This window comes from Anser anser (genome assembly GCF_964211835.1).
Source record: "Anser anser genome assembly, chromosome: 1".
Lineage (NCBI taxonomy): Eukaryota > Metazoa > Chordata > Aves > Anseriformes > Anatidae > Anser > Anser anser.
The window spans coordinates 9,324,744-9,339,795 of NC_139720.1; the positions used below are offsets into that span (position 1 = coordinate 9,324,744).

The 15,052-nt window shown below is 36.8% G+C and overlaps 1 protein-coding gene across 1 annotated transcript in view; it reads left to right on the top strand.

The window, feature by feature from the left end:
- LOC310895630 (uncharacterized protein) overlaps positions 1 to 14,174 on the top strand; it is a 145,949-nt gene extending 131,775 nt beyond the window's left edge. Inside the window, exon 6 of the transcript XR_014580808.1 lies at positions 14,155 to 14,174. The gene's annotated coding sequence lies outside the window, so the exon portion shown is untranslated. The remainder of the gene's footprint in view (positions 1 to 14,154) is intronic.
- Positions 14,175 to 15,052: the final 878 nt, after the last annotated feature.

Here is a 15,052-nt window from a genome sequence, read left to right on the forward strand (position 1 = left end):
GATGCCAGGCCAGGTGAACAAGACAGGCAGAAAATCCTGTCCACAGCTAAACCTAGAATTAATATCTAAAATCCTGACAAGAGAGCTGCCTTTCTGATCTCCTTGTCCACCTCTCCCTCACATATTCTGTGGCAAAGCCTTCATTTTGCACCAGCAATCCCAACTTCTGTGTGAAAGAGAACTGAACCCACTGGGTGGAAGAGAGTTTGGCAAACAGCAGCTGGGTATCCTTTGGAAAAAAAAAAAAAAGATGCAATTTACACTCTGCATATTTGCTATTCAGTTTAGAGGAAGCCAAAGAAATTCACATCTTCACTTTTAAGAATAGTTTGGTTTGTTTCACGTCATGCAGAATAAGTAAGGTGGCTTCAGAGTGTATCAGTTTTGTCTCTAAACTGGGTTGTCTTTAATAGCTATAAGCTCTTACTGCAGATGATATGGCATTTTTCAGTAACATTTTCAAGTTGTTCTATTTCCTTGCACCTGCAGGAAGCATTACCCAGAGACATTACCCTCTGCATACTGCCTAGCAGCTCCTAAACCATGTTTGTCTTTACAACCTTCAAACTATTCTGTGCCTAGAACGTCTTTGTTCCTGAAGGATTATACACAGAGTAAGCCTGTCCTCTATTCATGGGAGTGAGTTTGTCTGGCAGGGCAGAATCTGGCATGGAAAGGCCCCATGTCTCACCCTTTGTCAAACTGTCATGTTCAATACTCCACAAAAGAGCTCTTTCATTTTATTTAAAACTATGGACCAGATGCTTTATGCTGATTATAGCCACCTCCTGATCCTGTTTATAAGTCTACTCCCTTCAGAACTATTCATGAAATCACTGTAATACAAAATTAATAATGCCAGCTAAATATGGCCCTATCATAGAAATGGAAGATGCAACCTGTCTCATTCCTCTTTACTGTAGCAGGAAACCTCTCTGAAGACAGCCAAACTGCCCGTTTTTCCTTTTAGGCCAATATACTAAATTAGAAAGACAGGTATTTTGCTTTTCTTTTTCTTCATTTTTCTCTATGCGTGAATTTTGCTGATCTGGTAGTCTTCAGGACTAAAGTTTCTCCTTGTGCTATAGCACTTGTAGCTCCTCACAGAGCCTACACTGTGTGTGAAGGTAGCTACCCACTCTTTTCCTACTACTGAGACTACAAGTGAAAGTGGAGATTTTGCATTATACCCCTGAGGGCTTAATAAACCTCACTGGTCTTATTCCAATGAGCCAGTGAATATTTTTTAGACCAAAGTAATGTTTCCGTTTGCTCATGTTGGAATATGATTTTACATTGGGAGCCCAAAAGCAGAAGGATTTTCTTTTCTCTTGTTTTGAGCCAGTCACTGTTCTTCAATTAGTTTTACTGTCAGGAGGAAAAAAGATTATAGTAAAGTATAAAGCAAAATGTCAACATTTATTGCCTGCCTGGTTTTCTTGTTGTAATGGGAGTTGATTGAACTAGTGAGGGGTATGAAATCTTGTTCTCACCGTTATTACAGAGCCAAAATTCTTGTGTGAACTTTGTATTCTGCCTAGAAAAGCACTTTGGGCTACTTGGTTAATATTTTCTGCTCCTCCATAGAAGTGAAACTTCTTTACCTTAACTGTTGCAACAAAGTTCTCCTCTTCCATGAAAAATAAATAAATAAGTAAACAAATAATACATGCCATTGATTTGCTGACAGCATTTCTTAAGTGGTTAAGAAATTGTAAACTTTTCATATAGTCTACGCTTAAAAAAAACAAAACAAAACAAAACAAAAACTTCCTTGGGGTTGGATAAGTTAGTAGTTAGAACAGTGATTCAGTGATTATATAAAATGGAAAACCAGAGATAAATGAAAAATCATCACTGGAAGCATGACAGGATAAAATGTCAAGTCTCAAATTTGAAATAGGAGAAAATTACTTTTTTTTTTTTTTTTTTTCAGAATTTTTCCATCCAGATCTTATGAGAAGAATGGTTTCTGCTGACTTTAAAATAAATTTCTGGTTCCATGTTTCCTTCTAAATGGCTTGCTATCTATTACTCCTCTTTTCACTGTAATCTGTGAGGACAGCACTATATACACTTGAATTCTTCTGGTCTTTTAATTGCATGTGTCTCTAGTGTGGTACTGTAAGTATCTCATTTAGCATCAGTGGTTTAACATCCTCCAGAGCAAAGTGAACCAATGACTTAATTAACTTCCACTTGGGCAGTTATCTGCGCTGGGAACCTGCAGGAAGTATTATTCTATTTGAGGGTGACAAATGAACGTACATGAGGTACCACACGCCACCCAGTGGGAGATCTGACAAGAAACATAATTTATTTCATTAGTGGTGCCAAAATGGGCTTTCAAGCTGAAAACCTAAATATGTAGCAGTCTTAGGAGAAGAGGAAACAGCACGGGCTTTGTCTGAAATAACTGATTGTGTACAGTTCATAACATATATTTCCATGGGAAAGTTTAAGTTTGGTGTCACTCTTCATCCATCATATTGTAGTTTGTTAGGTGTTAGCCTAAGTGGTAGAAAAGAATAAACAGTCAAAAATACTTTTGAATTAGGTAATATTTATTAAATGCGTTATGAAAAATAAATGTAAAAGAAAACAGCTAACACTGAGTCAGAAATAACTTTAGTGTTTTAGGACATATTTATAATTGTTCTGGGCACTGTAGATATTGAAACATGGCTAAAGTCTCAAAGATCTTTGGCTTTCTTCAGATTTATTGTAATTTATAGAGCAACAGTTAGTGGCAGCCTCTAATTACCCACAGAACTGAAGTTTCCTGAGTGAAAACTTGAGATCAAAGGGCATGAATAATAGCCTTAAAGGCATCTCCCCTTACACAGACTACTCTTAGCCCCTCTGCTGTCCTTTGGTATAAATTAAGCACCTTAAGATGAATAAAACATGAAGCACAGAAGGTTTAGATTTCACAGAAGATGAATGGTTGGGTTATTGATGGGAAAAGGAGCATGGGAAAGTATAAACCATGTAGATCTGAAAATTTAAAACTCTGTAAGCAATCACCTTTCCTTTAGTATTTTTTCTTTTATTTTCTTTTACTTTATTTAGTCATTTTTTCCAAATCCTTTCTGTTGATAAGGCAGCTGGATTGCTCTGTGTCATTGAGCTACACTTTCAAGCAAGCTCAGAAGCCTTTCGCAGTTCATTCTGTTGATTTCAGTGGGCATACGACCAGGCCATAAAACCACAAGAGCAATCACTGGTTGTTAAAAACCATACAAGCACTTACATTCAATTATAATGAAAAAAGGTGCATACCTCTTGTGTCTCATGAAACTCAAACTTGAAGGCTGTTTGCTTCCTCATATATATAACATGAATCCAGTTCCTTCCTGATGTAAATTTCATTGCCTTTCACTAGTGTTACACTCACTGAATTTAATTCCTCTCATATCCCGTCTTGTTATAGATGCATGCAGCCAGAGGAATTAGGTAAGCAGGACCAAAACCCTTTCTACTGTAGGCAATTGTTCATAGAATAAGATCTGTCAGGATGAATGGGTGCAAGAGGCAAAAGCTGTGTATTTATTTTGAACAAAATTCTGTATTTGCTTTCAACAGAGAATGTTTTCTTTGAAAAAGAAACAAGCAAAAAGAGCAAAAAGACAAATTAGTGGGAAATAGTAAAATGAAGTTTTTCTCCATGAGCTGTGAAAAACGTTGACTATTCATCCTGGCCACTTTTGTTAGAAATCAACATATTAACTTTTTGAAATGTTGATGTTTGGGGAAAAAAAAAAAAAAAGAAAAAAAAAAGTTTTCTTGCATTGGAAACAATTGCCCCAATCTCTTTCTACCAATGGTCAGACTCCCAGATCAGCTTTCTTTGCAAACCAGAGAAAGGTACTGTTATCATCGTATCTCATTAAATCCTATTGCCCAACTATCAAGTCAGTCACACAAACATGGGAAAAAGGGGTTTTCATGCTCCTTCTGCTTGATTAACATTAGGGTTTTGAATGAAGGTCATCTGCTTTCCAGGAAGTTGAGTCAGTCTTTGTCTCTTCTCTTAAAGCTGTTCCACTTTTTATAATACAATTAAAAATTCATTGGACTAGAAATGGGAACCCAGGTGTCTCTCATCCCTTGGGACTGGTCTAACCACTGTCTTATAGAGTCATTTTCTCACCCTGGCTTAATAAATATTAAAGTATTTTATGCAAAGTGAAAGACCTTCTGTAGCAGAAATGGAGAAAAAATACATACAAAGTATACCATAAATCGCAAAGATTACAGCATCCTCAAGGGAGGTGGGAGTCCTGCCTTTAATCCTTGCTCTGAAGCAGGAAAAAAGAGTTTTGAATATGCCTCCTCATGTGGAATTACACTTATTTTTTGAAATTGGATAAAAATAAAATAATAAGTGCACAGAAAAGTCCTACCACTCTCTGTCTGAATGGGTTTCCTGACTCTAAGTGCAGAAAGAATATAATTTAGAAACTGGTAATGGTAAGATTGGAGGGTGTCTTTTTTATGAAATTTGGCAAAATCTTTTCATTCAGTTCAGTTTATTTGTGCAAAAAGGTTTGGAGTGACCTAGAAAACATTTTTTTTTGTATATTTCTCCCCTCTCTCCTCTCCTCTCCTCTCCTCTCCTCTCCTCTCCTCTCCTCTCCTCTCCTCTCCTCTCCTCTCCTCTCCTCTCCTCTCCTCTCCTCTCCTCTCCTCTCCTCTCCTCTCCTCTCCTCTCCTCTCCTCTCCTCTCCTCTCCTCTCCTCTCCTCTCCTCTCCTCTCCTCTCCTCTCCTCTCCTCTCCTCTCCTCTCCTCTCCTCTCCTTTTCCTATTTTTTTCTACTTTTTTAAATGACAAAGTAAACTTATAAATAAATAAACAGAAAAAATATTTACATTTCTTTCTAAGCTTTTTTTTTTCCCTGTGCACATTTATTTGAAGGAAATGCTGTGAGCCAACTGACTACACTGTAGACAAAAGGACAAAATTACTTTTTGTCCCTGGTGAAGTATGATGGAAAAAAATGCCATTTTTCAAGCAGTTTTAATCTTATCTCTGAATAGGTGTAGCTATGCTTAAATTGTCAGGTTTTGGGAAAACTTTGAGCTCCCAAAGCTGATCCAAAGCCCTCTCTGAGTAGGTGACAGTCTCTCTGTTGACTTAAGCTGTCTGCGGAGGGGACGCAATCAAAGTTAAACCCTACTGAATGAGAAACTGTTCCTGTGTAATCTAATATATTAAGACAGAGATTTACAGAAAGGAGAGATACCTTAAAGTTATCTTAATATTACAGAAATCTAATTAATTATGCTTTTGAAGTAAGGGTATTTTTATTTATTTTATTCTGCCCCCTCCCCCTCCACCGCTACATTATGGACATAATATATTGACATAAGGACACTGTAGAGGCTAATGAATTCTGATCAATACAAGCAAAATGAAGCAAAATGAGCCAGGCGATATGCAGACTCTGAAACCCTCATCGGTCAAACACCTCTAGCAAACAAAGCCTTTTTCTAATATATGAACACATTCTTTGTACTATGCTGCAGAATAAAAGTGGCAGTTAGTTTAGCTGATCATGAAAAAATAAAATATTTGCTCATGGAGCAAATATTCTCACAACAGTCTTCTAACAATATGAATGGCTCAAAAGGAAAGGGAGTTCATAGGTCATTCTTATTAAGTGCTTGACTGATTTATTTTCGCACAATTCTCCCTTCTGCTGGAGCTGGGAGAACTGAGATGCATTTTTCCTCCAGAAAGGCTTGCTAGCACTGTTCCAGGCTGTTGGATGTGTGGGAAGGGGGGTAAAGAGATGCATGCGAAGGGGGGGTAAAGGGGGGGAGGGGGAATGTGGAGTGTCACGGACACAGTTATCCCATTGCATTAGTTGCATTGCCGCATCCATACTGCTCCAGGAGGCGGAATTTGCTGGACTGAATCCATCCCCACTCTGCCTCCCCCTGACCTCCAGAGTCTGCTATATGTCCTTTTTGGAGCTGTTACGTGGTCGTTTCACTTGTCCTTGCAAGCCGGTTAAACTGTTTGCTCTCTCCATTGCCCTTTCCTATTATGTTTATTTAAGGAACAGCCCATTTCTGCTTCTGGAAAGCTGGCACTTTTTTTTTTTTTTTTTAATTTGCCTTACAGCATTTGTGATGTCTTGCAAAGTCAAACTGTACAGAATGTTAAAAATATAATATGGAATACAATTCCTCACCCCTATCATAAACTGTATCTTTTGGGACTCCAGCTTCTTTTTTAATTACATCATTACCCTAATTATCTTATTAGCATCCTCTGGTGTAGACAGCCCTTTACAGAAGAATAAAATAAAGAGCTTTTTCTTTGCCCCTGTGGCAGGCTCATGATCAAATGTTCAGATACTATTAAACTAATCATAACCATTTCACTGTTATCTTCCACTTTCCCCATCTGTTTGCCCATTCCCACTTGTCTCCTGCCATACCCTTAGATCGTAAGCTCTCTGAGGCAGGGTGTCTTGCAGGGCTTTGTACAGCATTTGTTCTTAATTGGGGTGTGTGAGTGGTGAAACAGTTATAATGATAGATTTGTTTTCTAGATTATCAATAACATAATTATGTTATATTAAATACTAACATTTTTGCCAATCTTCTTTCTTACCTCCTAATTTTGTAGTACTGTGTAACATTTCCAAGACAATTGGGACCAGCAATTCATTTATTAATTAAAAGGACTGATAAATAGCAATGGAAGCAGTTTGAGTACAATACAGGCAAATGTTTCTCCCTTAGTGATTGCCATTCATCAGCTCAACACACTTTGCAGAAGTGAGATATGAAACATTAAAAAGAGAATTTGATTACGTGTTGTCATCCCAATTCATACTTCTCATTTCTCACAATTAGCTCATGCCCTTCATCAATTCATATCATCCACACTGCACTTATACAACTGTTGTTTATCACTTTCTTCATTTTCTCTTGCTTTGCAAATGTGACATTTTAACAGTATTGCTTAGGAGAAAATTACAGATCAGAATAACTGGTCACTTTTTTTTTTTTCCTTTATTTTATTTAAAGCAAGAGGATATATTAATTGAAACCTGTGTTCATCAAAGAGAGCATTGGTTTGAGAACATTGGATGTTGGTTTCACTAGTAAATAATACAAGCTGAAAATATGATACAGCTGTGCTGACCTCTTTGCGATTATTTTGAAAAGCTGGCTATCTTCCCCATCTGACAGTCTGTGAACATGGCAAATAATTTAACATTCATACCACTCCTGTTTTGGCATAATATATATGAATCATGGGGTCACCACTTTCCAAACTGGTAGTAGATCAGAAAAAAGTTAATGACTAAAGTTTTGGTCATGACTGGTTCCACTGATTCCATAATAAAAAGCGTTGTGAAATGAAATATCAAGGCATAAAGGACATTTTGTGTTATGACTCAAAAGTCATGGGGAAAGTCTTTTTTTAGTACAACTTAAGGAGTTTCTTTCTAATTTTGGAAGTTTCCTGGTGAGCTGATCAACTTAGTATCCCTGAGTGGCAGGCATGGTCCAAGAATTCATGGTTTCTTCTTTGAGACCAGAGGCTTCTACACCACTGAGTAATCAGCCAATTGCAATCACTTTGAGTGAGTTTTAAGAGAATCTGCTAGGTTATATCTCATCTGAGCTTCCAAATTTTGTAATTAGAAGGAAAGTTTACAATTAGATTTTTCTTAAGTCACAAAACATCCACCTATTAGTTGCCTGTTTGTTTGTTTGTTTTGTTTTGTTTTTAATATCACTATTAATATAAGCAGAATATGTGAGAAGGACAACCCTGGTTAAGGTAAATGGCAAAACACATAAAAATCCTGAACATTGCTCCAACAAAGACTGCATGGCCTGCCCAGAGGCCTGGGATCATTTCTAGGTGTGTGTCTTCATTACACTTACACCATTTGTGTTAAGAAAGTTTGAGTGTGAAAATCCCACTGGGGAGCAGCACTTTTGATCCTAAATCCACTTGAGCACTGTGCTCATCTGCGTGTCATTTCAGAGCAAAGCTGATAACCTAATTAGATGACATGCTGGGCGATTCTCAACACAGCAGTGAGCTGTATCACCTCACCAGTTCTTCTCTGTGAGCCATCATTATCTCTGAGTACATGTGTGACCCCAGTAGCTGGCTCGAGAGGAGCTTTGTATCAGCATTGCAAATTGGCCCTGTTAGAGATTCATAAGCTTAGGCTTATCTGAATTTTAGCTTTTTTTTTTTTTTTTTTTCTGGCTGAGCCAGCACAAGCTAAAAGCAGGGATTTGTGTGGAGATGGAACTAACGCTAGACTTAATGTCAAGTAAACTCAGAGTTTTCAGGTCAGCGAAAGTACAAAGGGGCAGTGAATGCTAATCCAGCCATGGCAAATATGGCCTGTACATCTGCACTGTGCAAGCACATAGGTCATGCAGCATGATTTGTGCAGTCCTTTTGCTTGTGCGTGAGAACCTGTTTAAGCAGTGCATATTATGACATTTACAAGCAGGGACAAGAAGTGGTTGCCTCTATAAACACCAGCATAACACCAAATTTCTTCCCTTATCTGTCCTCCTAAGCAGCGACCATAGTTTTGTTCTTGTTTTTACAGAGAACAGGAAGGAAGGAAATAGTGTCACCAACTTTCCTCCACCCCATGAAAGAGGCACACCATGTTTCACACTAATGCTGACAAGCTCGCTAGGTGACATGCACCAGATTTCTCAAGAGCATGGTGGGAATTCAAGCAAACATTGTCTCATCTCTACCCCAACAGTAGTCTGCTTGTTTCATCAAATGGGGCCTCTAGCTTGCTCTCTGTTGTGCAGAACACATGCGTACACCTGCCATACATTTGGCACCAAAGGCATTGTACAGCTTCTGTTGCAAAGCAAACATGCAACTGATAGCAAAACACAGCAATCAAAAGCAGTCAGTGCTTCAACTTGATTTAATGTGAGAAACATGAATTTGTAACAAATACGCTGCTTTTATTTTTGTCTTCTAGTGCTGTACAAGAACATTCTTTTGATGATAATTTGAGCAAACACGAAGTCTGTTGAAATTTCTGTAGCTAGAACAACAGGAATAGGGGAACATTTTGTCTTGTGGGTTTTTTGTTTGTATGTCTGTTTTTTTTACTGGTGCCACTGGAAATGCTCATGTTACCTGAGATGATGTGCAAAATTGTCAGTATCCATGTGTTACCCTCTGCCCCCCTCACTGAAGCAAAGCACTCTCCTTATCCATCTGTGACATTTCAAATGCCTACAGCCTTGGTTTCAGATTTGCAAAGTCAGATCTTTAAGACTAATAGTGTTGCTAAGATTTGGAGAGGCTTAAAATCTTTGACTCAGACTTTGTACATCTAATACCCAATCTGTTTTACACACCTAATCTGCTGCTCTCTAGTTTGCATTCACCTGTCATAACTAGGATAAAAGAAGCTCCTAAGAAGAAACACAGTCATAAAATGAACATTAGAGAGATTTGAATGTAGATGGGAGCAGCCTAAAATTTAAGGGGTCACTTTAGCTTCCCATTCCAACAAAAGCTATGACTGGAAGGTTAATAAAAGGAGGTAATGATCTGCAGCTGTCATTGAACAATTCTTTGAAGTTGTCTTTACATCTAGATTTTAAAAATTCATTAGTTAGCTTTGTTAGCATTTCCATTCCAAAATATCCTATTAGGGTGAATATAGAAAAGAAAGAATTACATAAAAGGAAAGATATTATGTTCATGGAATTTTTCCCCATGGAAAATGGCATGCCCAGCTGAACTGGGTGAGAAATCAATAAAAGTACTGAAGCAATAAAGCAGTGTTGTCAGGGCAGGGGGTCTTGGAATACATCCTGCAGACAAATGCCATTCAAAGACTGTAGTGTTTTTTTGTTCGTTTGTTTGTTAGTTTTGCTGTCTCCAGATAGTAATTAGATGACTCAGATTGTTATCCAATAGATTAAATGCAATTGATTTCGTCTTTAATATACTACTTCATCTTCAATATACTATGTCTTCAATATACTATACTATACCTTCAATATACTATTTCATCTTCAATAAACTACTTGGAGTTTTGCACACACACATGCACAAACACATTAAACTGTAATAAGATCAACAGCAAATACACTTTTATTTGCTGGTTATACAATATAAGAATGAGGAGAATTTGTTAGTTAATGATCTAAAAAAACAAAGATAAGAGATCATCAGTGATTTTTAACAGCAGGATAAGAGCTCCAGCTACATAAACTGCAGAAAACGCTACCTGAATAATTACATTTCTCATGTTTGTAACACAGCTGATACTCTTCTGGTGATAGAAGTAGCATGCTAGCATATTTTAGACCCTTGGTTTAAGCATTGTTTAGAAGGTGAGAGGCAGCCTAATATGAGAGACTGAAGCAAAGACCTTTAAGTAATATATCATTCAACATTTACCATTTTGGTGGAGATGCTTGTTCAAAAAGTAAGCAGTTTGAGCATTCATTCTCAGGAATATGACCAGAAAATCTGTTCAACCTCCCTACCTGTGAGTGGCAATATCCACCAGTGGGGTTCATACAAGCAGTAGCTGTTTCATCCGGCAGAAAGCAGCTTATCCTGGTGATGTTAACTCTACAGAAAGACAACTGTGAACACAAATTATAGAAGGGCTTAGAAAAACAAGTCAGAGTACTATTTTTGAAAGCAGCAACAGCAATTAATTTTTCTAATGTTAACAAAGGTGTAGGAAATTTATTCAGATAAATGTTTTAAAATAAAGATCAAATAGTTCAGCTGGGTGGTTCTGAAATTTTATTTTATTTTCATGTTACTCTGGCTCTGCTACTGTTTATGTTTTAGCCATGGTACTTAGTATGTTCATCTATTTTTTTGTGTTTTTCTTACAACTCACTTTCAGATGGGCAAGAAATGAGAATCAGGGATACTGCCCCAGCTCTTTTAGAGTTTTTTAGTGCTGTATTCCTCCAAAAATGCTAAGTCCAGAAATTTGAGTAAGTTGTACACCATTTAGTTCCTGAGTTTTCTGAGTGGTACTGTTCATATGAGACACTAAATAACTTTAGTACTGGTTTAACAGACATGTGATGAGTCTTATAAAAAATATAGAATCCCAATATTGGGACTTTAATGTCTTCTTTTCACAGCCAAGTATTAAAAAAAAAAAAAAATAAGGGACTCATCATCAGGTTAATACAGAATATATATACTTATAATCTCTTTTTCAGTTATGTTTTATTCATTATCTGTAACTGCTCTAAAGTGACCAGCAGCCTCTGAAATGTTGTCCCAGATATCTTCATATCTTCCCATTGGGACCATCAGTTTCATTTGTTTTGATTATGCCGTGCCCAGAGGTTTCACTGTGTCAACTTACTGCAACTCTTACCCAAGCAATACTGTCTTAGGGAAGTGCCCTTTATAAATGTCTACCCAAGATTCTTAAAGAAATTACCCTTTCTTCAAAGTACATGTTAGTTTGGAATGACAGTTTCAGACAGTATACCACTTCTGTCCGTCTATTCCCAGAATATATTCTTACTTCATTTAATGAAAGGATGACTTTTCTTGATTGTGTTAAATTAAATCTGGGGACTTTTTTTCACCCTAAGTGTCTCTTTATTTTTGTGTTCAGTCTCACATCCTACTCATGATTTATTTTATTATTTTATTTTATTTTATTTTATTTTATTTTATTTATTTTATTTTATTATATTATTTATTCTGTAAAACAAGTACTACCCCACATCAACTTCATTGGTAGCATGTGTGACTCCCTCCACAGGTTTTAATTTTCTATTATATTTTTGTTTATTTATTTATTTGGCACCATTTTCTTGCTAACTTGTAAAGCACTAGCAGTAATATCAATTAATAGTTGCATTCTGAAGCTGTACTAAAACTGCCTAAAATAACACCAGCAAATCTGTGGCAGAATTTACTATGTAATAGGCCTCTATTAAGGTAAGAGCTGTTTTAGAGCAGAAAAAAAGATTTAATACATATGGCTACATGTTTAGCTGCAGTATTTTCTGCTAAAGTCATCTCTAGGGAGTCAGCATTATATCCTAGTACAAGCCTATTTGTCCTTGCCAATTTAAACAATATCATCTGTGCCTGCTTTCCTTCAAGGTGCCGATTTTCCTTTATCATTAAAATGACTTTATCACTCTTTCACTTAGCTTTGGCTTATGTGGGAAGCTCTGACAGTGTTCAATTTGGGTTGTTATAAAATATTTTTGCCCTTCCCCCAAGGTGTTTTTGGACCATAAAATTACTTTTGCATATCCTTTTGAATATATATTCTTGTAACACCTTAGCAATTGCCAGGTTGTTTCCTTTAAATAAACCGCCATGTAGGACTAAACAGTCTCTCTTGAAAAGCCCTTGGAAAATTCGATCCTACTATCCCTTGCTGGTAACTTTGATGATTTTCCGCAGTCTTATCTCAGCTGTAGCTCTGGCAGTCTCAGTCTACATCTAACCCAAGACCTGATAGGTTTGTTCTTGTGTTGACAACTCCATAATACAGTAATAGACATTGTTCTACTGCATGTATGTCCATACAGTGTTACTGTGGTTATTAAATCTATCCCACTTTTTATCAGTTTGAAATCATAGGTTTGTATCCAAGAAAATAATCATTTCCAAGTTCTCAAACACTGGAATATTTTGTCAGACCCTCTTTTGTTAACGGTAAATAATGCCTCACCAAATTCATTTAAGAAGGGAATAAAAACAATTATAAAGAAGGACATGAAGCTTCTTATTTACATTGCTTAAGGTCAGAGCCTCCTTCTGAACAGACTGAAACCCGTTTTTGGTTAGTGGTTAGTGTGGTCAGAATGATGCATGAACCAGTGTTGAACATTTTCAATCACACTACTGTAAATAGTCTCTGCCAGAACCTCTGTTAGAGCTTCCACAGAAAAATTAGATTTTTGCTTACTGGCATAGTAGTTATGCATTACTAGTTCTTCAAATGAGACCAACCAGTTTCAGAACCTTTTTAAGCTTCTCTGTGATGCCCATTAGACCTTTTTGTACCATTTAACTTAGGCAGCATGATTTATGACAAATGTCCCTATACAATTCAGCATTTAGGGAAACCTGGGAAACTTTTTGTTGCATCATTGATGATTTCAGCTTTATTGTAACCTGTATATATGCCTACTAGTGTTAAGGTCTCCAGCAGATATGTTATGTCTATTATATAGAACTCAAATTATGCTTATTCAGATCTGGGCTACAATCTCTGTTTCTTCTCAAAATTCCAACAGCTCAGAGCCTTTGGTTATGGATGTCTAATGTTTTATTTTGTTTTTCTAAAGCAAAAATATTACTTGGGCAGGTCTTAGTATTGTCTATAACATAGATGTACAACTTGTGTTATATAAACCAGCCACATACAACCTAAGGAGATATATTATTTAGACCCTGGGACCTTTGTATGTTTTCTCTTTTCCTAAGTAAGCTGGAAAAAGCCTGTGAGCCAGGAGGATCTCCCAGATAATGCAGCAAACCAGACCTCTGCCTTCCTCAAGAGTCTCTTAGGTCTTTCTCTCTGTCATGCCATTCATTATGTGTATAGTGAATGCAACTATTATTTTAGAAGGTATATGTAAATCCTTTTTTTTTTTTTTTTTCCCCAGAAATGGCAGTTTTATTGAGGGTGCATTGTACGTTGGTTCTGTACTTGCATAATAAATCTGATATTCCTGGGATGAGTGCGCAGTATATCCGGAGAATGATTGCAGTACACCGATGACTCTCATTGCCCATCTTTTAGTTGTTGGTGCTACATCAGCTCAGTGGTGGCAGGCACATATATTCAGACATATCCAAGAAGACGGCAGAAGTAGACAGAAAAGCATGAACGCCACCTTCTTGAAAAATGTATTTTGCTTGACATTATAAGGTGCTGAGGTAGTGACACTCATTTCACTGCGAAGCTGATTTTTACTACTCCAAGACAATGTTGTAAGAAAAAATTTAGTCAAGATTTAGGCAATCTAAATATATTTTAGACCTGTTACTATATATGAACTCAGATGTCACAGATCATTATCCTGACAAAGTTAGAAATTTTGGTTTTCTTTTACATTTATATAAAAAATTCTCCTCCACCATTATAATTTTATTCTTATGCTCAGATATAGGCGTTCAAATGACTTGGGAGTCTCTGTGAGGAGCTGGAACAAGTTACGTGAAACCAAGTTAAAAACCCTGCTTTCATGAGTTTACCTACTTATTCATCTCCTTTCTTCAACAGTAACTGTATTAGCTCATAGTTATTTGATTTCTTTGGCTGCAGTACTGCATGTGGTTCCTTTATGCTTATGGGATTTGGAGTGTACATGCATGCAAAATGTAGATTGTTCCTGGCAGCATCAGAAGTTCCATGGTGGCTGGGAGGAAGCCTCTACCTCTACCCTCAAAAACTAGAAGTGCTGAGATTTTTTATTTTTATTTTTTTTCCCATTGATTGATGGCACTATTTGTAACCACTTTGATCAGTTTTCTGAAGATGTGATGTCTTTCCAGGTATCTCAGTTCCTTATAAAGGCTACTGCTCTTGCATATGTCGGGTGCATTATTTCGGTTGAGTGTAAATAGGATTAGCCTTCCTCTTTGAATGCCCATATGTCAGAGCCATCTCCACAAGCCAAATGGACAGAGCATTCATTTGTTTTTCAAAGTGAAGTTGTAAGATGGTTCTTACTCAAGCAATCAGATTTCCATGCTATGCATTATTATTGATTTATTTATTGCATTAAGGTAATATCAGAAACTCCACTTAACAGTATTATTCCATCATGTCATGTCCCCATTGAATCAACAAATGGTTTGTGTAACTTTTGATCTGTGTCTAAATTACAGCACAGAGGGAAAGTATCATACATGTTAAATATAGATTATTAATAACAGGCTGAAATTTATTCAAAACTCTGATAACAATTCTCTAATGAAAACAGTTATTAAATTTCTATTATTATTGAAAGAATTTTGTTGTGAAACTCAGCTCAGCTTCCAAAGGTTATAGATGCAAGA